This window comes from Ornithorhynchus anatinus, chromosome 20 (assembly GCF_004115215.2).
Source record: "Ornithorhynchus anatinus isolate Pmale09 chromosome 20, mOrnAna1.pri.v4, whole genome shotgun sequence".
Lineage (NCBI taxonomy): Eukaryota > Metazoa > Chordata > Mammalia > Monotremata > Ornithorhynchidae > Ornithorhynchus > Ornithorhynchus anatinus.
Window position 1 is genome coordinate 2,831,297 of NC_041747.1, and position 23,425 is coordinate 2,854,721.

At 52.9% G+C, this 23,425-nt stretch overlaps 1 protein-coding gene across 1 annotated transcript in view; it reads left to right on the top strand.

Moving 5' to 3' along the window:
- Positions 1 to 14,741: 14,741 nt before the first annotated feature.
- The window catches only part of MTUS2 (microtubule associated scaffold protein 2), a 79,907-nt gene continuing 71,223 nt past the window's right edge, over positions 14,742 to 23,425 (top strand). Inside the window, exons 1-2 of the mRNA XM_029048531.2 lie at positions 14,742 to 14,972; positions 17,135 to 17,206. The gene's annotated coding sequence lies outside the window, so the exon portion shown is untranslated. The remainder of the gene's footprint in view (positions 14,973 to 17,134; positions 17,207 to 23,425) is intronic.

Here is a 23,425-nt window from a genome sequence, read left to right on the forward strand (position 1 = left end):
AGCCATGCTCGGCGTGGGAGTGGTCGTTTGGGTGCACGTGAAAGACGGGGGCAAGAGAGGCAGAGGGAGAGAACGTGGGAAGGCAAAAGAATATCTCAGTTTATAGGCAGTGTGGAAAAAGCATGGGGCTGGAAGCCAGGAGAGCTGGGTTCTAGTCCCAGCTCTGCCACTTGCTCGTTGTGTGACCTCGTGCGAGTCACGGAACCTCTCTGGGCCTCAGTGTCTTCATCTATAAAGTGGGGATAAAGTAGATGGTGAGCCCCGTGAAGAACGGGGACTGTGTCCCAACTTGTATCCACCCCAGCGCTTGGCACAGACTAAACCCAAATAAGGCTGAATTATTATTTGGGAATTTCAGGTATTACTATCAGTCTAGGGAAGAAAAAAAAGCCCGTTTAGGAGAATAATTCATTCATTTAGTCACCCTTTCAGGGCTTTTTCACTACGACACAGGCCTCAGAGCTGTCTTGTTTCCAGGTGTGGGACCGACTGTGAGACGAGGCGGGTTTTGGGGGTTTTTTGAATGGTATTTGTTAAGCCCTTACTATGGCACATAGGAAGCATTTCACATATACCATAAAAGAGAAAAATAAAATGGACATTAGTGTCCCTGCTCACAAGGAGTTTATAATTTTCCCCTGGGAGACTGACATTAAAATAAATTTCAAGCAGGGGAAATAGTAGAGTAGAAGCATAAGATCAAAGTGCTTGGAGGTGGGGGTGAATATCGAAGCGCAAGGTCAACGAGGAGGGGTGGCTGAGCCCCCCAATTTTAGGGCACTTGAGGTTTTGTTTTTCAAGGCTGAAAGTGCTTAAGGTGGACTGTTAGTGTATTTGCTGGTTGGTCAGATAAAGGATCTAGATTTCTGGACTGTGGAGCAATTACACTTTGCATCGCGACTAGGAAACCACAATTAAATAATGCATGAAATCTATCCTCCTGCTGAATATTAAACCCCACCATGGAGTAAGCCGTCCCGTGGAAAGACAGTTCGGTTAATTAAGTCCCCACCCTGGAGGGGAAATCTTCTATTCCAGGCACACAGCCGAACGTTGGGCAGTCAGATATCAATAATCATTCAGAAAACAAATATAAACTGTCATAGGGTATCCTATCAGGGTTCCGTTATAATAATAATAATAATGTTGGTATTTGTTAAGCGCTTACTGTGCGCCGAGCACCGTTCTAAGCGCTGGGGGAGAGACAGGGTCATCAGGTTGTCCCACGTGAGGCTCACATTTTCCAGATGAGGTAACTGAGGCCCGGAGAAGTGAAGCGACTTGCCCAAAGCCACACAGCTGACAGGTGGCGGAGCCGGGATTCGAACCCACGACCTCTGACTCCTAAACCCGGGCTCTTTCCACTGAGCCACGCTGCTAAACCAGCAGCCTGGCCTAGTGGATAGAGCACAGCCCCGGGAGTCGGGAGGGCCTGGGTTCTGATCCCAGCTCCACCCCCTTTTTTCCTGTGTGATCTTAGGCAAGTCACTTAATTTCTCCGTGCCTCGGTTGCCTCATCTGTAAAATGGGGATGAGGAGTGTGAGCCCCATGTGGGACAGGGACCGCGTCCAACCTGAGTAAGCTTGTATCTGCCCCAGTGCTTAGAACCATGCTTGACACATAGTAAGTGCTTAACAAGTACCGTGATTATTATTATTACTCTCCCAAGCGCTCAGTACAGTGCTCCGCACACAGTGAGCCCTCAATAAATACGATTAACTGACGGACTGACCGGCTGCTGTTGTACGTGCCGGTGTAGTTATGTTGCTGTTGCGGACCGGGGGGAAGAGTCCAGGTGTGCGAGCCGGGAAAATCATGCGGGACAGGGACTGTGTCCAACCCTGAGCCCGTCATTGGGCAGGGATTGTCTCTATCTGTTGCCGAACTGTCCTTTCCAAGCGCTTAGTACAGTGCTCGGCACATAGTAAGCGCTCAATAAATACTACTGAATGAATCCGATTTGCTTATATCCACCCCAGCACTTAGTACAGTGCCTCGCACAGCTGTGTGATTGTGGGCAAGTCACTTCACTTCTCTGTGCCTCGGTTCCCTCATCTGTAAAATGGGGATTAAGACTGTGAGCCCCACGTGGGACAACCTGATTCCCCTGTGTCTACCCCAGCGCTTAGAACAGTGCTCAGCACATAGTAAGCGCTTAACAAATACGAACATTTATTTTATTTTATTTAAGCGCTTCATTAATAATGTTATTTTATTATTATCTACGCACTGGAGTAGATAATAATAAAATAACATTATTAAGCGCTTAATAAAGCGTAAGCACGGACACATAAGCACTTGACAAATACCGTTACTATTATTAATGTAAGCACTCAATAAATACCATGGATTGGTATTGATGAGATTAAAAGCGCGATCAGAAGCAGCGTGGCTAAATGGAAAGAGCGCGGGCTGGGGAGTCAGAGGCCATGGGTTCAAATCCCGGCTCCGCCGCCTGTCAGCCGTGTGACTTTGGGCAAGTCACTTTTCATTCATTCATTCAATAGTATTTATTGAGCGCTTACTATGTGCAGAGCACCGTACTAAGCGCTTGGAATGAACAAGTCGGCAACAGAACAACAGAGCAACAGAACAGAACAAGTCGGCAACACTTCACTTCTCTGTGCCTCAGTTCCCTCATCTGTAAAATGGGGATGAAGACTGTGAGCCCCACGCGAGACCACCTGATCAGCTTGTATCCTCCCCGGCGCTCAGAACAGTGCTTTGCTCATAGGAAGCGCTTCACAAATGCCATCGTTTCTTAAGCACCTACTCTTTGCCAAGCACTGGGTTAGAGCACTGGATAGACGGAAGAGAATCGGATTGGGCTCACAGCACACGAGGTGGGGGGAAAAAGAGAGACCTTATCCCCATTTCAGCTCCTGGAGGGATCATCGCTGCCAACTTTACGTGGCTCGGTGGAAAGAGCCCGGGCTTGGGAGTCAGAGGTCCCGGGTTCGAATCCCGGCTCTGCCACTTGTCAGCTGCGTGACTGGGGACAAGTCACTTCACTTCTCTGGGCCTCAGTGACCTCATCTGGAAAATGGGGATGAAGACTGTGAGCCCCACGGGGGACAATCTGATTCCCGTGTCTACCCCAGCGCTTAGAACAGTGCCCTGCACATAGTAAGCGCTTAACAGATACCAACATTATTATTATTACATCCATCTGCCAGCCGCTTTTAGCTCTTACACCCGTCTTCTGAACATATACGTGGTCACTTTTTTATGGTCACTTTTTAAATTCAGCTATTTCATCCTGACGTCCCACCACCTCCGCCCTCCTGCTCCCACCTTTTGGAAATCGTTTCTGGCTGCCGACCTCCCCCCGTGACTTGTTTCCAATCCTGAGTTGGGGATCAGACCCGTTCGGGGACTGTTTGAGACGGTGACCCCGAAAGGCCTTTAGACGAGCTTCAGAGGAGGCGCTGCTATTTTAGTTTGTCAAAATACACAGGGCGGGATCACCAGACGTCACTGTTGGCTTCTAAATCCTTTGGGGGTTCGGGCGGCGAAGGGGAGATGCATTTCGGCTTCATTAAGTGTGGGGTAATTAGCCACAATTAAATTAGCCTGTTAATTCCATTCGAATTTTAGATTCAGTTGAGCAGATTACCTGAAAGGGTGAAATCCGAATGTGACCTTGATGCGCTCAGAATTTAAGAATGGAAGAAACGGAAGTCAGAGAAGGAAGAATCTTTCTCGTTTAATGCACCGACAGCAACCGGATAGGATCCCGGGTTTTTAGATCGCCCTCCTTCCTGAGAGGACAGAGTTGTTTCGCCTGGCTCGGTGGAAAGAGCCCGGGCTTGGGAGTCAGAGGTCATGGGTTCGAATTCCGGCGCTCTGCCACGCGTCAGCTGTGTGACTGTGGGCAAGTCACTTCACTTCTCTGGGCCTCGGTGACCTCATCTGGAAAATGGGGATGAAGACTGTGAGCCCCATGTGAGACAACCTGATTCCCCTGTCTCTCCCCCAGCGCTTAGAACAGCGCTCTGCACATAGTAAGCGCTTAACCAATACCCACATTATTGTTATTCTCTGGGCCTCAGTTCCCTCATCTGGAAAATGGGGATGAAGACTGTGAGCCCCATGTGAGACAACCTGATTCCCCTGTCTCTCCCCCAGCGCTTAGAACAGCGCTCTGCACATAGTAAGCGCTTAACCAATACCCACATTATTGTTATTCTCTGGGCCTCAGTTCCCTCATCTGGAAAATGGGGATGAAGACCGTGAGCCCCACGTGGGACAACCTGATGCCCCTGTCTCCCCCCCCAGCGCTTAGAACAGCGCTCTGTGCAGAGTGAGCGCTTCACCAATACCAACCTTATTATTAAAGCAGCGTGGCTCAGTGGAAAGAGCCTGGGCTTCGGAGTCAGAGGTCGTGAGTTCGACTCCCGGCTCTGCCCCTCCTCAGCCGGGTGACCGTGGGCGAGTCACTTCACTGGGCCTCAGTGCCTTCATCTGTCAAATGGGGATTCACTGGGAGCCTCCCGTAGGCCAACCTGATGACCCCGTCTCTCCCCCAGCGCTTAGAAAGGTGCTCAGCACGTAGTAAGCGCTTAACAAATACCAACCTTCCCTCTGCTCCTCCCCCTCTCCCTTCCCATCCCCTCAGCACTGTACTCGTCCTTGAGAAGCGGCGTGGCCCAGTAGAAAGAGCGTGGGCTTTGGAGTCAGAGGTCATGAGTTCGAATCCCAGCTCTGCCCCTTGTCAGCTGGGTGACCGTGGGCAAGTCACTTCACTTCCTCGGTGCCTCGGTTCCCTCATCTGAAAAATGGGGATGAAGACCGTGAGCCCCACGCGGGACCACCCGATTCCCCTGTGTCTCCCCCAGCGCTTAGAACAGCGCTCGGCACATAGTAAGCGCTTAACCAATACCAACGTTATTATTATGACATAGTTTCATTACCCTGTTTATTTTGCTAATGAGAGGTACATCGTTACCCTATTTATTTTGCTAAGGAGGTGGACATCACCCTGATTCTATTTATTTGCCATGGTTTCAATGAGATGTGCATCCCCTCCATCCTATTTACTGCCATCGTTCTCGTCTGTCCGTCTCCCCCGATTAGCCGGTAAGCCCGTCCAACGTCTCTATCCGTTGCCGACTTGTCCGTTCCAAGCGCTCAGCGCTGTGCACCTAGTAAGCGCTCACGATGAGTGACTGTGCGAAGGCCCCGAAGGGAGGCCGGCCGGGGCGGGCTGCAGGGAGCGCGCGCGCGCGGCCGCCAGGGGGCGGCCGAGGGAGGGGGGGCTGCTCCCGCCACCTGCAGGGCCCCGGCCGGGCCGGCAGGGGGCGCCGCCTCCCGGAGCCGCGCTCGTCCCCGCGCCCGCCCGCCCGCGCGCGCGTCCCCCACCTGGGCGGCGGGAGCGCGGCGGGCGCGTCCCCGGGACAGCCAGGACCGTGCAGCAGGACGGGGGAGGCGCAGCGCGTTTCGCCCGCAGTGGGCACCGCCGGGGAGGGCAGGGGAAGGAAAGGAAAGGGAAGGGAAGGGAAGGGAAGGGGAGACCCCCGTCGCCCAGCCGCCGCCCGGCCTCAGGTGGGTGTCCGGGGTCACCCGGGGGGGGCGGGGGGGGGGGGTCCCCGGGGAGCCCGCAGCCGTCGACCCCTCCCCACTTCCACCTTGCAAGTCCGTCCCGTCCCCCCCCCCCCCGATGCAAAACTGGGGGTCCGGCCCCCCGGGCTGGGCACCGGGGGGGGCAGGAAGGGTCAGTTTCTAGGGGGGGCGGGGAGACCTCACCTCCTCCAGGAGGCCTTCCCAGCCTCAGCTTCCCCTTTCCCCTCTGCTCCCCCTTCCCCTCCGCCCCCCTTTTTTGAATGGTCTTTAAGTGCTTTACCCTGTGCAGAGCGCTGTGCTCACCTCCTCCCAGAGGCCTTCCCAGACTGAGCTTCCCCTTTCCCCTCTGCTGTCTCTCTGACCCCCCCTTCCCCTCCCCTCTGCTAAGCCCCCCCCTTTTTGAATGGTATTTAAGCGCTTACCGTGTGCAGAGCACTGTGCTCACCTCCTCCCAGAGGCCTTCCCAGACTGAGCTTCCCCTTTCCCCTCTGCTCCCGCTCTGCCCCCCCTTTCCTCTCCCCTCTGCTAAGCCCCCCCCCCTTTTGAATGGTATTTAAGCGCTTACTGTGTGCAGAGCACTGTGCTCACCTCCTCCCAGAGGCCTTCCCAGCCTCAGCTTCCCCTTTCCCCTCTGCTCCCCCTTCCCCTCCCCTCAGCTAAGTCCCCCCTTTTTTGAATGATCTTTAAGCGCTTACCGTGTGCAGAGCACTGTGCTCACCTCCTCCCAGAGGCCTTCCCAGACTGAGCTTCCCCTTTCCCCTCTGCTCCCTCCCTGTCCCCCCTTCCCCTCCCTTCAGCTCAGCCCCCCCCCTTTTTTAAATAGTATTTAAGCGCTTACCCTGTGCAGAGCACTGCCCTCACCTCCTCCGAGAGGCCTTCCCAGCCTCAGCTTCCCCTTTTCCCTCTGCTCCCTCCCTGTCCCCCCTTCACCTCTCCTCAGCTAAACCCCCTTTTTCCCCCCCTTTCCCTCTGCCCCTCTCCCTTCCCCTCATCTCTCTGCTCTTGTACAGATATTTATTCCCTTATTTATTTTGTAAATGAGGTGTCCGTCCCCTTGATTCTATTTATCGCGATGAAGTTGTCTTGTTTTTGTCCGTCCGCCTCCCCCGATTAGACCGTGAGCCCGTCCATGAGCAGGGACGGTCTCTATCTGTTGCCGAATTGTCCATTCCAAGCGCTTAGTCCGGTGCTCTGCACGTAGTAAGCGCTCAATATATGCTATTGAATGAATAATATTTGCTCGTTCATTCAATAGTAATAAGAATAATGGTATTTGTTAAGCACTTACTATGTGCTGAGCACCGTTCCCAGCGCGGGGGGAGATCCGGGGGGTCATCAGATTGTCCCACGTGGGGTTCCCATTTTTTAACCCCCATTTTTCCAGATGAGGGAACTGAGGCCCAGAGAAGTGAAGTGACTTGCCCAGCGTCGCGCAGCAGACAAGCGGCAGAGCCGGGATCGGAACCCACGACCTCTGACTCCCAAGCCCGGGCTTGTTCCACTAAGCCACGCTGTTTCGGAGTTATTGAGCGCTGACTGTGCAGAGCACTGTACTGAGCGCTTGGAATGGACAGTTGGGCAACAGATAGAGACCATCCCTGCCCAGTGACGGGCTCGCGGTCTAATCGGGAGAGACGGCAGAACGAAACAAAAACAAGACAACATCATCAAGATAAATAGGACCGATGTTCAGCGCTTACTATGTGCCCAGCACTGTACTAAGCGCCGGAGCAATGATAACGATGGTGTTTGTTCAGCGCTTACTATGTGCCGAGCCCTGTTCTAGTCACTGGAGCAATAATAATGATAATGCTGTTTGCTCGGCGCTTACGATGTGCCGAGCACTGTTCTAAGCGCCGGAGCAGCAATAATGGTATTAGTTCAGCGCTTACCATGTGCCAAGCGCCGCTCTAAGCGCTGGAGCAATAATATTTGTTCAGCGCTTACTATGTGCCGAGCCCTGTTCCAAACTCTGGAGCAATAATGATGGTATTTGTTCAGCTCTTACTATGTGCCAAACGCCGCTCTAAGCGCTGGATCAATAATAGTGATATTTGTTAAGCGCCTACAATGTGCCAAGCACTGTTCCAAGCGCCGGAATAATAATGATGGTGTTTTTTCAGCGCTTACTATGTGCCAAGCACTGTTCTAAGCGCTGGAGCAATAATAATGATGGCATTTGTTCAGCGCTTAACGATGTGCCAAGCACTGTTCTAAGCCCTGGAATAATAATGATGGTGTTTTTTCAGCGCTTACTATGTGCCAAGCACTGTTCTAAGCGCTGGAGCAGTAATAATGATGGCATTTGTTCAGCGCTTACTGTGGCAAGCACTGTTCTAAGCCCTGGACTAATAATGATGGTGTTTTTAAGCGCTTACTATGTGCCAAGCACTGTTCTAAGCGCTGGAGCAATAATAATGATGGCATTTGTTCAGTGTTTACATGTACCAGTGCTCCAAGTGCTGGAATAATAATAATAATGATGGTATTTATTAAGCCCTTACTCTGTGCCAAGCACTGTTCCAAGCGCTGGAGCAATAATAACGCTATTTGTGAAGCGCTTACTATGTGCCGAGCCCTGTTCCAAGCGCTGGAGCGATGATAACGATGGCATCTGTTCAGCGCCTACTGTGCGCCGAGCACCGTCCTAAGCTACAAGGTTGTCCCACGTGGGGCCTGTCGGTTTTAATCCCCGTTTTCCAGACGAGGTAACCGAGGCCCGGAGACGTCAGGCGGCTCGCCCCGGGGCGCGCGGCGGAGGCGGGATCGGAACCCACATCCTCCGACTCCCAGGCCCGGGGGTCCTGCCGCTAAGCCACGCTGCCCAACCGAGGTTTCCAGCTTTCTATTTTAAACCCCGACGGGGAGCGAATGCGCCCGAGTGAAACTTGCCCAAGAAAATGCCAACCGAGAGCCCGCCCGCCCCTGTTATGCAAGTGCAATTTTCGGTGCCTGTTCCCTGGTTAGATTTAGAAAGGGCTTATTAAATCCAAGGCAAGAAACGGCTCCGCCGTCTCCCCGGAGCCAGAGGAGCCGAGTTCGAACAACAGGTGTGAGCAGGGAGAGGTCCCTGGTGGGGGGACCCGCCTTGGTCGCGAGGGTGGACCTCCCCCGTCTTGCTCACGGCCAAGGCGTCCACCGGGGAGATAGTAATAATAATTATGGCATTTGTTAATGATAATGTTGGTATCTGTTAAGCGCTTACTATGCGCAGAGCACCGTTCTAAGCGCTGGGGGAGATACGGCGTCATCAGGTTGTCCCACGTGAGGCTCGCGGTCTTCATCCCCATTTTCCAGATGAGGGAACTGAGGCCCAGAGAAGTGAAGTGACTCGCCCGCAGTCCCACAGCTGACGAGGGGCAGAGCCGGCAGTCGGAACTCATGACCTCTGACTCCGAAGCCCAGGCTCTTTCCACACACTTACTATGTACTAAGCGCTGGGGTGGATGCAAGCAGTTCGGGTCCCTCGTCCTCCCTGGGGCCCACGGTCCCAATCCTCTTTTTACAGATGAGGGAACCGAGACCCAGAGAAGTGAAATAATAAGAATGTCGGTCTCTGTTAAGCGCTTACTATGTGCCGAGCACTGTTCTAAGCGCTGGGGGAGAGACGGGGTCATCAGGTCGTCCCACGTGAGGCTGACAGTTAATCTTCATTTTACGGATGAGGTGACTGAGGCCCAGAGAAGCTAAGTGACTTGCCTAAAGTCACGCAGCAGACAAGTGGCGGCGTTGGGATTCGAACCCATGGCCTCTGACTCCCAAGCCCGGGTTCTTTCCACTGAGCCGCGCTGCTTCTCTGCTCGCCAGGTGGCTGTTTAGGACACCTAATAATAATGTTGGTATTTGTTAAGCGCTTACGATGTGCAGAGCACTGTTCTAAGCGCTGGGATAGACACAGGGAAATCGGGTTATCCCACAGGGGGCTCACGGTCTTAATCCCCATTTTACAGATGAGGTAACTGAGGCACAGAGAAGTGAAGTGACCGGGCAGTGTAAGTTTTAGGCCTAATAATAAGAATGGTGGAATTTGTTAAGCACTTACTATGTGCCAGGCACTGTACTAAACTCCGGGATTGACACAAGCAAATTGGGCTGGATACTGTCCCTGTCTCTCAGTCTTAATCCCCATTGGACAGATGAGGTAACTGAGGCCCAGTGAAGTGACCTGTCCGAGGTCACCCAGCAGGCAAGAGCCGGAGCCGGGACTTGAACCCAGGACAGAGAAGCAGCGTGGCTCAGTGGAAAAGAGCCCGGGCTTGGGAGTCAGAGGTGATGGGTTCAAATCCCGGCTCTGCCACCTGTCAGCTGTGTGACTGAGGGCGAGTCACTTCACTTCTCTGGGCCTCAGTTCCCTCATCTGGAAAATGGGGAGTAACTGTGAGCCTCCCGTGGGACGACCCGATGACCCTGTATCTCCCCCAGCGCTTAGAACAGTGCTCTGCCCAGAGTAAGCGCTTAACAAATACCAACGTTATTATTCCGACCCCCAGGCCCAGGCTCTGTCACTGTGGCCTTCCAGGGAAGGAAAAAAGGGGACGGTGCTCTTAAAACTGAGGAGGAAAATTCATTCAATAGTAGTTATTGAGCGCTTATTGGGTGCAGAGCACTGTACTAAGCGCTTGGAAAGTACAATTCAGCAACAGATAGAGACGATCCCTACCCAACGACGGGCTCACAGTCTAGAGGGGGGAGACGGACATCAAAGCCAGTAAACAGGCATCCATAGCATCAATCTAAATAAATAGAATTATAGCTATATACACGTCATTAACAAAATAAATAGAATAATATGTATTTTTTATATTTATATAATAAATATATTGAGCGCTTACTGTGTGCAGAGCACTGTAAATCACAAATACCCTGAGGTGGCCACGTGGACCCCAGCAGGAATAATATTTTAAAAGGGGGAGAAGGGCAAGTCGGAGAAATTTGGGGTCCCGAGGAAACGAAGAATTTCCACAAAGGACGACGTCAGAGTTTGGAGGGGAGGGAGGTGGCAGAAGGCTGTCAGTGAGAGCCGGATTGTCCATTCCAAGCGCTTAGTACAGTGCTCTGCGCATAGTAAGCGCTCAATAAATACTATTGAATGAGAGAATAATTGAACACGGTAGCCATTTCATATTTTTCCCTCACCACTCTTGAGGCGGGGGGGAGCGGAGCTTTTCGATTTTGACCCCGAAACTCTTCCTGAATCGGAGACCCGCGCTTCCGTCTGGCTGACCTAGTTGGACGGGTCTACTTGAGAGGGAGTTCATTTCAGCGGGAAACGCTCCCGGGAAAAGTTAGGTACCGCGGGGCAGCGTTTCCTTGCGTGTCTGTAAAAAAAATAACGACCTCGCACGATCGCCTCGTCGTTCTTTCTTCCCCGATGGAAGCACGGTTGGGGTATGTGGGGGGCATTTTAGGGCAGATGGTGTTGGGGGACCTTCTGGGGTTCTTGAATATGAGGGAAGTTGGTGATCAACCTCTCCCAACCCACCTTAGAGACAACGATTTTGGGGGTCAGGGCTGCAGGCTAGCCAAGCTAGTACTTTGGATTCAGTCTGCGATGAAAGGATGCTTAAAAGCATGTGGGATCGGCGTCTTTCTTAACGTCCGTCCTGAAAGTTAGGAGGGGGCTGACTCCCTGACCCTTTCCTCTCTTGAATCCCACCTCTCCTTCCAGGCTCATCTCCTCCTTGAGGTCTTCCCCCATTAAACTCCCTTGTCCCCGGCTCCCTCTCCCTTCTGCATTATCTACGCGCTCGGATCTGCGATCTTTGGACATCTGATACTCTCCCCAGCCCCACGGCGCTTAATGTACATATCTTTCAATTATTTATCATAAATTATTCGTATGAAGGTCTGTCCCTCTAGATTGTAAGCTTGTTGTGGGCGGGGAACGTGTCGGTCAATTCTTTGCATTCGCCCAAGTGAAACAGTGCTCTGCGCATAGTAAGTGTTCAGTAGATACAACTGATCGATTCCGTTGTGGACGTCTTGCCCGTGAGTTGATTTTGGCCCTTCTGGAACCTATTAATGTTTGCTTCATTGAGAGGAAGTGTTTCCTCGTGTTGGCGCCAAGAGAGACTATTCTGCTGGGGGATTCGGCAAACAATGATAACTGTGGTGCCGATTAAGCGCTCACTATGTGCCACAGTAAGCGCTAAGTAAATACGATTCAGTGAGTGAATGAATGCCAAGCACTATATTAAGTGCTGGGGCCCATTTGAGATAATCAGGTCACGCATCATCCCCATGGGGCTCACAGTTCTAAGAGGAAAGGAGATCGATCCAGTATTTAGGGAACTGAGGCACAGGGAAACTAAGCGACTTGCCCAGTTTCACAGAGCGGGCTAGTGGCAGAGGCAGGATTAGAACCCAGGTGCTCCGACTCCCAGGCGCGAGATTTCTCTGCCCGGGCCCCGACCCTTTAACGCCCTTGTCAACTTTTCCCTTGTATATTTTCCGGCGACTGTCCCGGTCCCCCCCGGTAGCAGGAGATGTTTTATGGCCTAATTATTCACCCGTTAGGATTACATAAGAGCTAAGATGGTGGGGTATACGTGTGTGTGTGTGTTTTCCTGCGATGCTGGCAGGTTTTTCCCCTTACATAACCGATGCATAACTAGATTGTTAAAACCAGATTAGGGCAACAAGAGAATTTCAAATCACACTCAGTCCAGCCATGAGCTACTGATGCCAGATCCGAGAGAACAGCGGTGATGGTGACTGGCGGGGAGGAAGGAGGAGCGTTAGCGAGAGGATTGAATGGGAACTCCTTCGCCGCTGTGTCGAGCTCTTTTCTAGAGATCTCACTGGTGCTCTACCGGCCCCTCTGATCCATCCTACACCCCCCCCCCATATTTACTCCTAGTGAGGAGCGGGTTTAATAAGCTGCCGTTTTTTTGCTCCTTTTTTTTTTTTAAATGCACGCTAGCCTGCATCATTCAACTGCGAGCAGGTGAAAATCGGGCCAGCGAGCGGCGGGCTCAAACTGCTCTGCACCCAGGGCTCTGAGGGGCCGCTGAAACCCCAGCATAACACTCAGAACCTCGTGACCCGGTGCTGGATGTGACTCTTTGGCGGAGCTCATGTTGGTATTTGTTAAGCGCTTACTGTGTGCCGAGCACTGTTCTAAGCGCTGGGGTAGACACAGGGGAATCAGGTTGTCCCACGTGGGGCTCACGGTCTTCATCCCCATTTTACGGATGAGGTGACTGAGGCACCGAGGAGTAACTTGCCCAAAGTCACACAGCTGACAAGTGGCCGAGCCGGGATTCGAACCCATGACCCCTGACTCCAAAGCCCAGGCTCTTTCCGCTGAGCATTAGGAGAGAGGATGGAGGAACCGTGGTGGGGGGGGGAGTTGTTGAGGCCCAGAGAGGAGTGGGGGGGAAGAAGCAGAAGAAAAGGGGGCTTCGGGCGAGCATCGGAGACCGCATTTCCCTGCTCTTTCCGGTAGTGTCGTCCTCAAGAGCCAGGGGAAAGGAAACGTAGGGACTCAGTTTCCCCAGCAGGGTACTTCCCGCGCTCCTTCTCCCCCCTCCGGTTCTGACTCCGGGAAAGCACTATAAGCCGTGAAGCGAATGATGAAAATAAGACTACCGTAGGCTCCCTCTAGGCGGGAAGCCTGTTGCGGCCAGGGACCGTGGCTCCCACCTCCGTTGTATGATACTCCCCCAATCGCTTAGCACAGTCCTCTTCCCACAGTCAGCGCTCAATAAATGCGAGCGATCGATCGATGGAAAATCCCCAGAGGGACGATTATGCATTGCGAGCGGATTCTGATCCGCCAGCTCTCCTCCACGTCCGGTTTCTGTGATTAAACTGACTCGTGGCCCAGCTGAGGGAGGGTCTCCCCGGGGGCTTCTCGTTTCTTTTGTGAAAGTTGCAGCGGCTTCTAATAATGTTAATAATAATAATGTTGGTATTTGTTAAGTGCTTACTATGTGCAGAGCACTGTTCTAAGCGCTGGGGTAGACACAGGGGAATCAGGTGGTCCCACGTGGGGCTCACAGTCTTCATCCCCATTTTACAGATGAGGTCACTGAGGCCCAGAGAAGTTAAGTGACTTGCCCACAGTCACACAGCTGACAAGTGGCAGAGCTGGGATTTGAACTCATGACCTCTGACTCTGTGGCTCTGCGTTCTGGGAGCGGGGGCAGGAGGACCGCTTTCACTCTCCGCCGGGCCATACGATGATTCCGGTAGCCGTCGGTCGGAGGGCTGACCGCCCCCCGCCAGTCTTCGCTTAGCTGCGTTAGAGCTCTGAATTATGGAGGGGTTGTCTCTCCACATTAGATTGGAAGCTTCCCGAGGGCAGGAAATGAGTCTCTTGCCTCTGTTTCGCTCTCCCAGGCCCTTAGTCCGATGCTCAGCCCGTGACATCCCTCGTTAGTATTTACTAAGTAACTACTGTGCGCCGGACACTGTGCTCAGCACTCGCGGGAGCGCAGTAGCATCAGGAAGCAGGTCGCTGGGGGCTACCGTGCTGGGCCCGGCTGGAATTCCTAAACCGAAACGCCCAAGTGGCCGTTGTAAGGTGGGGAGGTGGAGGAGGAATCGGGGAAGACACCCCCCACCCCGGAGATGTGATTTCTTGAAGACGGGGAGGGCGGCGGGAGGGAAGGGAGTCGGACTTCCAGGCGCTGGGGCTCAGAGGACCGAGGGAGGAAACTCGAGCGAGAGGTCGTCTACCGATCGACGGGAGGGTCGGCAGCGGCCTAAATGTTAGAATAGTCTGGGGGCCCTTGAAATCTTCCCGTTGGTTTGGTTGGCGCGTGAAGTGGCTGGGCGGGGGGGGGGGGGGATCCTACCCAGGTCCATGGTGACCCCAAAAGAAGGGCTTGGTACAGTGTTCTGCACCCAGCAAGCACTCAATCAATACCACTGATCGATTGGTCGGTTGACTGGAAAGGTAGAGCGAGGAGCACGGAGGAATAATAATGTTGGCATTTGTTAAGCGCTTCCTGTGCGCAGAGCACTGTTGTAAGCGCCGGGTAGATACCGAGTAATCGGGTCGTCCCACGTGAGGCTCACGGTCTTCATCCCCATTTTACAGATGAGGGAACTGAGGCCCAGAGAAGCGAAGTGACTCGCCCACAGTCACACCGCTGACAAGCGGCGGAGCCGGGATTGGAACCCGTGACCGCTGACTCCAAAGCCTGGGCTCTTTCCACTGAGCCACGCTGCTCAAGAGTTAATATGGGAGCACCGAATTCCCTCTGCGCAAGGCTACTCAGAAGCGCCGAGGCAGGAATTTTGCCCGAGCCCCACTCTGGTTCAGCGACGAGGCAGAAGAAGTAATAGCAGATCGGCCCGCGTTAATGATCTTTCTACTGGATCGTTGTTGAGATCCCTTATTCGGTGTACGCTCTGCTCGAGACGGGCAATTGCTCCTTTACCCAAAGAGCCGTCTTCCAAGGTCAGCGACTTCGCCGTCTGTAATTCCGTGATTGCTAACCATGCGTTCTCAGCAGAGCCTTCTTCGATCCCTGGAATCACGCGGCAGAATGATACGGGTTGCAATTGATATTACTGTGCCTGATGCATTTCCGCTTACTTTGGGTGATACGTGTCAGCCGGCAGTTAGGGAAGTGATTTTTTTAAAAAAAAAAACGTAATGATGACGATGGTACTCGGTAAGCGCTGACACTGTTCTAAGCGCTGGGATACATACGAGGTTATCGGGTTGTCCCACCTGGGGCTCACAGTCTTGATCCCCGTTTTCCAGATGAGGTGGCTGAGGCTCAGGGAAGTGAAGTGATTTGCCCAAAGTCACACAGCTGACAAGTGAAGCCACCTGGCTCAGTGGGAAGAGCCCCGGCTTGGGAGTCAGAGGTCATGGGTTCGAATCCCGGCCCCGCCACCTGTCAGCTGTGTGACTGTGGGCGAGTCACTTCACTTCTCTGGGCCTCGGTTACCTCATCTGGAAAATGGGGATTAACTGTGAGCCTCACGTGGGACAACCTGATCACCCTGTATCTCCCCCAGCGCTTAGAACAGGGCTCTGCACGTAGTAAGCGCTTAACAAATACCGACATTATTAAGTGGCGGAGTCGGGATTGGAACCCGGGCTCTTTCCACAAAGCCACGCTTTTATTGTGTCAGGTTGTAATTTGCCTCTACCAGCAGGCCGTTAAGATGATCGGAGAAGCAGCGCTACCCCAGCGCTTAGAACAGGGCCCTGCACATAGTAAGCGCTTAACAAATACCAACATTATTATTATCATCATCAGAATTTGATTCCGTCGTTTAGCCGGGAGAGTGACCTGATGGGTCCTAGTTTTGGCTCTGTCACTGGCCTTCTGTGTGACCTTGGGCACATCAGCCACTCTAGGCCTCAGTTTCCTCATCTGTAATTGGGGGTGAAATACTTGCCCTCCCTCCCTCTTAGATTGCGAACTCCACGTTGGATTGGGTCTGCGTCTGTTCTCATTATCTTGTGTCTTTCCCGGCTGTCAGTAGTGTTTGGCACATGGTAGTGCACGGTATAGTAATAGTATTTGTGAAGTACTTACTCTCTGTCAAGCATTGTTCGAAGAGTTTACCGCTGCCCGCACCTGAAATGTTTAAGACGGTGGTTTAAGCGAGTAAAAGACATTTCTGTGAGGAATCAGGCTTTCTCCCAGCCGGCCGAGAGTTGACTAGGAAATACTAACGTGATCTGCGGAGCTTCTTATCTCGAAGCCCCAGTAAATTGTGAAAATAGGGAAATACAAGGAGCTCGAGAAAATGAGAGGGGAGCTGCCGTGAAACAGCTAGTCTCTTTCGGGGTATGACGAGCGAGCTCCTCCGTTGTTTCCGACGGGAAACTCTACTCCGCCATGGTCAGGGCTTGGCAAGAAGGGGCTCTGGGGTGAAGGGCTTATTTCTAATTGGACGCGGGAACCTTTAGGCGCCAACTCCACGGGGACGACCAGCAGGAGTGCTCACCCCGGTCTCTGACAGGCCCTGAAAACTTCCAGTCAAGGCCGACAGGATCCAGAACGGCCTCCCCCCAGCCTGTTAGCGCATCGAGCCCGCCTCGGGCCCTCCACCCCGTAAAACGACTCCTCTTTCTGCCCTCCCCCGGGCAATGAGAGATGGGCACCTCTGCTGTGAACTACCTAGATCCACATTCGGACGGGAGATTGCTTTTCCGACTTCTCTCCAGGAAAACCTGAAAGCGCTAAGCGGTCAGCGAACTGTGATGGAACGTGGGATAATCTACATCGCCTTGATTCTGTTTATTTGCTATTGTTTTAATGAGATGTTCATCCCCTTGATTCTGTTTATTGCTATTGTTCTCGTCTGTCCGTCTCCCCGGCTTAGACTGTAAGCCCGGCAAAGGGCAGGGACCGTCTCTATCTGTTACCGATTTGTCCACTCCAAGCGCTTAGTACAGTGCTCTGCACATAGTAAGCGCTCAATAAATACTATTGAATGAATGAATAGTTGGAGGAAACAGAGGGGTAACTCTAGAGAGAAATATTTCATCTTAATGGGAGCACTGTTAACACGGAATTGCTATTGCGCTTTCATTAATTTGTCACCTGTATTCTAAAGCTTCCTTTGTTCTTCCGTTTTTGGTTTTCTCTTTTAAAGGTTCCAGAGAGGGATTGTCTTCCAGGGCAGATTGTCACCAATGGCAGTAAAACCTGGCTTCTGGTTGACTGGGTGAGTGTCCCGTCTTCCCATTGAACTCTGTTTCCTTCCCTCCTCACTCCGTTTTTCTTTTTTAAAATTTGCGGTCCCATTCCCCTCAGAGACTCGGATGCTGTTCTGTGCCACACTGCCTCAAAAAACAAGAGAATCCCTTGTGGTGATTTTTTTTTTGTAAACGATATTCTCGGGCAGATGAGGTCGGTGCAACTTTGCGATGCCGTGGCAGCTTTCGCATTCGCTGATGGAAGCGTAAATCGAGGGAAACTCCTCGGGCACGTGCTCTTGGCCAGCTCCCTCTCCTGTTGCTGACTTCCAAGGCTATTGGTCTCTCTCTCAACTTGTTTGGGGAACTCATAAATGCTCCATTTGGCTCATAAATAGAATTCCGCTTCCAAGCTCGATTGGTGAATCGGGCTCCAGTGCCAGGATAGGCTGGTGCTTATGGGCGTTGATAAGAAAATCAATCAGGTGCGCAGTAATGTCGGCTCTATGAAAATATTCCTTTTTCTCTCAAGCCCTGCTGCCATGGGATAGTGCTGCCGGTCTTTACGAGGCCAGGTCTCCACACCGCAGACCCTCACGTCTTAATTGATTGAGCCGTGTCAAAATTCCCAAAGTGAAGTTTACACGGTAGAGCCCTCACCGAATTCATTATAACAACAAAAGCGGCTTTAAGCCCTTACTGTATTTCAGACACTGTACTGAGCGATGGGGTAGATAGAAGATAATCAGGTTGGACACAGTCCCCGCTCCTCTCGGGGCCCACAGTCTAAGCAGGAGGGAGAAGAGGCACTGAAGTCCCTTCTTACAGAGGAGAAAACTGAGGCCCAGAGGAGTTAGGCCACACAGCAGGCAAATGGCAGAGCCAGAAGTAGAACCCAGATCCTCTGACTCACGGGCCCGTGCTCCTTCCACTGGGCCACACTATATCCGAAATTACCTGAGATACCTAAGGAGATAGGAGTCCATTAAACCGAGGCCAAAGGATTTTTAAATCACCGTTTTGAGGCAGTTGGGTGATGGGGACCCGGGAGGAATTAGATGCTTCGGCACGGTAGGGCACGTCTCCGAGAATCTGCGGCTCCGGGGCCTAGTCCCATCTCTGCCCCTGGGTGGTTGTGTCACCCTGGGCAAGTCACTTCCTCTCCCTCTTTGGTTTTTGAGGTTGTCCGCTTCCCTCTGCCGCATCAGGGATGTGGTGAGGACAAAAATGAATCGACTAATGTGACGCTGCTTTGAAAATATTGGTGCCGTATCAAATCGAGGTCTTATCGTCTGGGTTCTGAATGAAGCATTTCCGTGTTGGCTTCAAAATAAAGGCAGAATACACACACACACACACATCTTCTCTCTCGCTCCCTCCCCTCCTCCCACCCTCATGCCATTGCAGATGTATAGAGGATGGGCCTATTTTTTTTTTGCTCCTGCCTGAAATTCTTATTCTGCGTGCAACATTTGACAGGCGAGTGGGAATTTGAATTTAATTAGATCATCCGGGCACCGGCGTGAGAGTGGTGGGTCAAATGCGTAACACCAGGACTCCTCCTCCTCCCCTAATTAAGCCCACAGATGGAGCCCAGTCGAAGCCAGCAACAGGCAGCGGTGACAGAAACCCTAGTAAATTACTTCCGATATTCACACTGTGTCCAGCGAGTTCGTCGCGTCTCGGCTTTTGGCCGAGCGTTCCAGAGGGATTGAGACCGATGGCGTCCCCGTTGGGAAGAGCGATCCGTCACTGTCCCGGCCGGCACGTTCTCAACGGGCTTCATTTCTTTTCTCCCCTTTGAACGTGAGGGGATCGCCTCCGGCGACTGTCTCCCGGAGGCGGGGGTTACCCATCGCCCCGTCGGGGAGTCGCTTCCATTGGCGCGGATGCCCACGGGGGTCGGTCAGGAGCCCTGTGAGCCACAGCTCCCCGGGAGAGTGCCCGAGGGCTGCCCCTCTCGTCACCCAGCCGCCTTAGAGAGCTGGTTCTCCCCTCTGAACTTTTTCCCCGTGCTCTAATCAATCAATCCGTCCATCATTATTGATCTTTAGTGGTCAGTGTAGAGAAGCGGCGTGGCCTAGAGGAGACAGCGCAAGGAGGACCTGGGTTCTCATCCCGGCACTACCATTTGTCTTGCTGTGTGACCTCGGGTAAGTCACTTCCCTTCTCTCTGCCTCAGTTACCTCATCTGTGAAACGGGGATTAAGACTGTGAGCCCCAGCTAGGACTGCGTCCAGCCCAATTTGCTTGTATCCGCCTTAGCGCGTAGCACAGTGGCACGTACTAAGCCCTTAACAAACACCACCATTATTAAATGGATAATATAATTGACTTATTAACCTGAATAGGGATGTCATACCCTCTCTGGCCATTTAGAAGGCGCATCCTTTTGTGTAGAGGCTTTCCAGGACCCCAGATGGTAAGCCCCCAAAGGGTTTGGTCATGGGATCGAATCTAGCGTCCTCTGGGGCCCATGACCGCGTGAGAATTTAGTTCCCGCGCTCTCAGGAGAAAGAACCCGTCTCCGAGAAGCAGGACTCCTGGGTTCTAGTTCCAATCCTGTCTGTAGCTGGCCAGCGCCCCTGTTCGGCACCCCTGCCTGCCGATTTGCACATGGCGCTCTGCCCACCGACGGGAACCCAGTGTGTAGGGAAGGGTGAGCACCCCGCTCAAACCCCTAGCGCCCCATCGATTCTTCTGCCCAGGGTCTCGGGCCCAAAATCCCAGAACTGAGGCTCATCGTCAGTTCTCCAGTATCACCTAAAGACCGGCCAGTCCCTGAGACCCCGATGGCTGGGAAATTTGGCCTTTACTATTTAAAAAATAATAATAGCGATAACAATGATAATAGAGTCATAACGATAATGAAAATTGTGGTATTTAAGCACTTACTATGTGCCAGGCACCGTACAAAGTGCTGGGGTGGTTCCGAGATAGGAGATAGACTGTGTCCCACGTGGGCCTCAGAGGCTTAATCCTCATTTTACAGATGAGGTCACTGAGGCGCGGAGAAATGAAGTGACTTGCCCAAGGTCACCCAGCGGACAGGCGGCGGAGCTGGGATCAGAACCCAGGTCCTTCTGACGCCCAGGCCCCGGGCTCTCTCCACTAGGCCATGCCAGGGTTTTCTGCTGGTTGGCCGGTGGCCCTGTGACTTCACCGCCTGTCAGACCAGGCCGTCTGGGGCGCGTCGTAGGCTTCGCCAGGCCTCCGAGCTACTTGACGGCACGGCCTCGAAAAGACCCGGAGGGGGGGTGGAGAGCGGGAATGTTTCCGTACCGTTTTCTCAGTCGTCTGCCCCGCGGGGAGCCGATCCCCAGCGGCATGGATCCTGTCAGGGTCTCCGCTGGAAAATTCTGCCCGGTTGTTCGGCAACTGTATTTCACACAGAGGAACAGAATGTGCTCTCAGGCGGGTACAGTTTCTTCTGCAACACCTCAAAGCACCAGGCTGGCTCAAGCAAGAGAAATACTTTAACTCCAGAGGAGCCGGGCTTCTGTTGTGGGCAGAATAATAATTTGTGGTATTTAAGTGCTTACTCTGTGCCAAGCTCTGCACTAAGCGCTGGGGTAGACGATACAGCACCAGGTCCCATATGGGGGCTCACAGTCCAAGCAGGAAGGAGACTAGGAGTTGTATCCCCATTTTGCAGATGAACGAACTGAGGCCGCGGGGAGGTAAGTGACTTGCCCGAGGTCACACAGCAAACAAGGGGCAGGGGCAGGATTAGAACCCCGGTCCTCTGACTCCCGGGCCCGTGCTCTTTCCACCAGGCCGTTCTGCCTCTCTAAAGGGGAGCAGGGTCCTCTTTAGTGTCATTGCGATCTTACCGAGATGCAGGGTGGCCCAGCAGGGAGAACGCAGGACTGAGCGTCAGGAGTCCCGGGTTCTAATCCTGGCTCCGCCACTTGCCTGCTGTGTGACCCTGGGCCGGTCACTTAACTTCTGTAGGTCCCAGTCTCCTCTTCTGTAAAATGGGGATTAAATACCTTTCATTCATTCATTCAGTAGTATTTATCGAGCGCTTACTATGTGCCGAGCACTGTACTGAGCGCTTGGAACGTACAATTCGGCAACAGAGACAAATACCTGTCTTCCTTCCCCTTAGACTGTGAGGCCCCATGAGGAGCAGGGGACCGTGTCTGATCTAATTGGATCGTATCCACCCCAGTGCTTAGAACATAGTAAGCACTTAACAGATATCGAAATGATCATGATTATAATTTCCACCCTGGAAAATGGGTGTTAATTTTATGCTCACCCTCTTCGCTATACATTTAGTCGATTGTATACGCATTTATTCAGTTATTCATCATTACAGCTCTATTTGTAAATGTTTCCGTATCTGTCTCCCCGATAGCCTCTCCCCAATTTATAGATGAGGCAACCGGGAGGACCAGAGAGGTTAAGTGACGGGCCTGAGGTCACCCAGCAGACCAGTAGAGTTGGGATAGGAGCCCGGGGCCTCTTGCCGCGCCCTTAGTTCCATCTGCTAGACCCGAGCCCGTCTAGCGCCTGTAGTGATAAAACAGTTCTTTTGTTTGTTTCCTCCGCTCTTCCCAAAGCTTCCCGGCGTTCCCAAAGCTTTGGGCTGCTGCTGCTCTAAATTGGACCATCAATTAGACTTCCCGGGATTAGTAGGACGGTTGCCAAGCAAAAAGGCAGGTGTGAACGGTTGCAAACATCAGCACCGCAAGCTCTCGCTCCCGGCAGAGTCAGGGAACCGGCGCCCGTTTTCCGCCCAGAGCCCGTCGCCTTCTGTTCCGGGTCCCGGGGGCAGAGCCCGGTTTCCCACCCCTCACGGAGACGGGTGACTGTCCGCTCTGGGAGTCGGGGGACCTGCGTTCTAATCCCGTGCTGCACCACGCCCGCTTGCAATCTGTGGCCCAGTGGGACAGCATCGGGCGAGGGAGTGAACCTGGCACCGCTCCAACCGTCAGTTCCGTCGCACAAGGCCTGAGCCCCGAAATCTCAAAATGGAGGCCGTCCCGTCGTTCCCGGCGGCTGGGCTCTTTCTCCCACCAGGGAGGAAGAATCCCGAGACTCCACCTGCCAGCAGTGCGTCCTGTAACTCCGCTGGGCGTGAGAAGCCGCCTGGCCGAGAGGATAGAGCCCGGGGGCTGGGAGTCAGGAGGATCTGGGTTCTAATCCCGGCTCTGCCACTTGTCTGCCGAGTGACCTGGAGCTTCACTTCGCTAGGCCTCAGTTATCTCATCTGTAAAACAGGGATTCAGCTGTCGGGACGTGAACTGTCCAGCCTGATTAGCTCGTATCAACCCCAGCTCCCGGTTCAGCGCTTGGCACGTAGTAAGCGCTTAACAGATATCACTTAAAAAATCATTTAGCAGGGTTTCTAGGGCCGGGGGGTGGAAAGGGCACAGCTCGGGGAGTCGGGAAACCTGTCTAGCCCTGGCTCTGCGAAGTATCTTCAGTTTGCCCAGCTGTAAAATGGGAACAAGATCCCTGCTCTCCCTCCTCCTTAGACCGCGAGCCCCATGTGGGACGGTGGTTGGGTCTGGTCACGTGATACGGCGCTCAGTGCTTAGAACGGTGCTCGGCACATAGTGAGCACTAACAGATACCATAATTATCATCATTATGTGTTTTTTGTATGCTGGGGGAAGGGAGGAATTAGCTCCAAAGCAAGCCTGAGTTTCTCTTTGAAAAATCTAAGATGAAGCCCCGTGGCTTCAACTGTTTATGTGGCTCAGGGAGATTAAGGGAACAGCAGAAAGAGGAGAAGAGAGGATAAATGAATAAATGATGAGTGCATATTAAATTAGCAGAACAATCTGAATTGCTCCCATAGAAATATAGCAAAAAGCTTGAGAGTCGAACATACGTTGCTGCCAATTTTTTCCTTTTTAAATCCTTTGATTATTTTTATCAAGAGAAGTGGAATTAAGCACCTCCTATCTGCTGAGCGCTGGAGTAGACGGGAGGCCATCGGATTGGACGTAGTCCTCATCCAAGGGGAAGAACAGGGGCCCGGGGGTCAGAAGGTCCTGGGTTCTAATCCCGGCCCTGGCACTTGTCTGCCGTGAGGCCTTGGGGAAGTCGCTTCACTTCTCTGGGCCTCAGTTACCTCATCTGTAAAATGGGGATTAAGACTGTGAGCCCCACGTGGGCCGGGGACTGTGTCCAACCCGATTTGCTTATAGCCACTCCGGTGCTTAGTACAGTGCCCGACACATAGTAAGCACTTAACAGATACCATAAATGCCATAAAAGAAGCGGGGATGCTG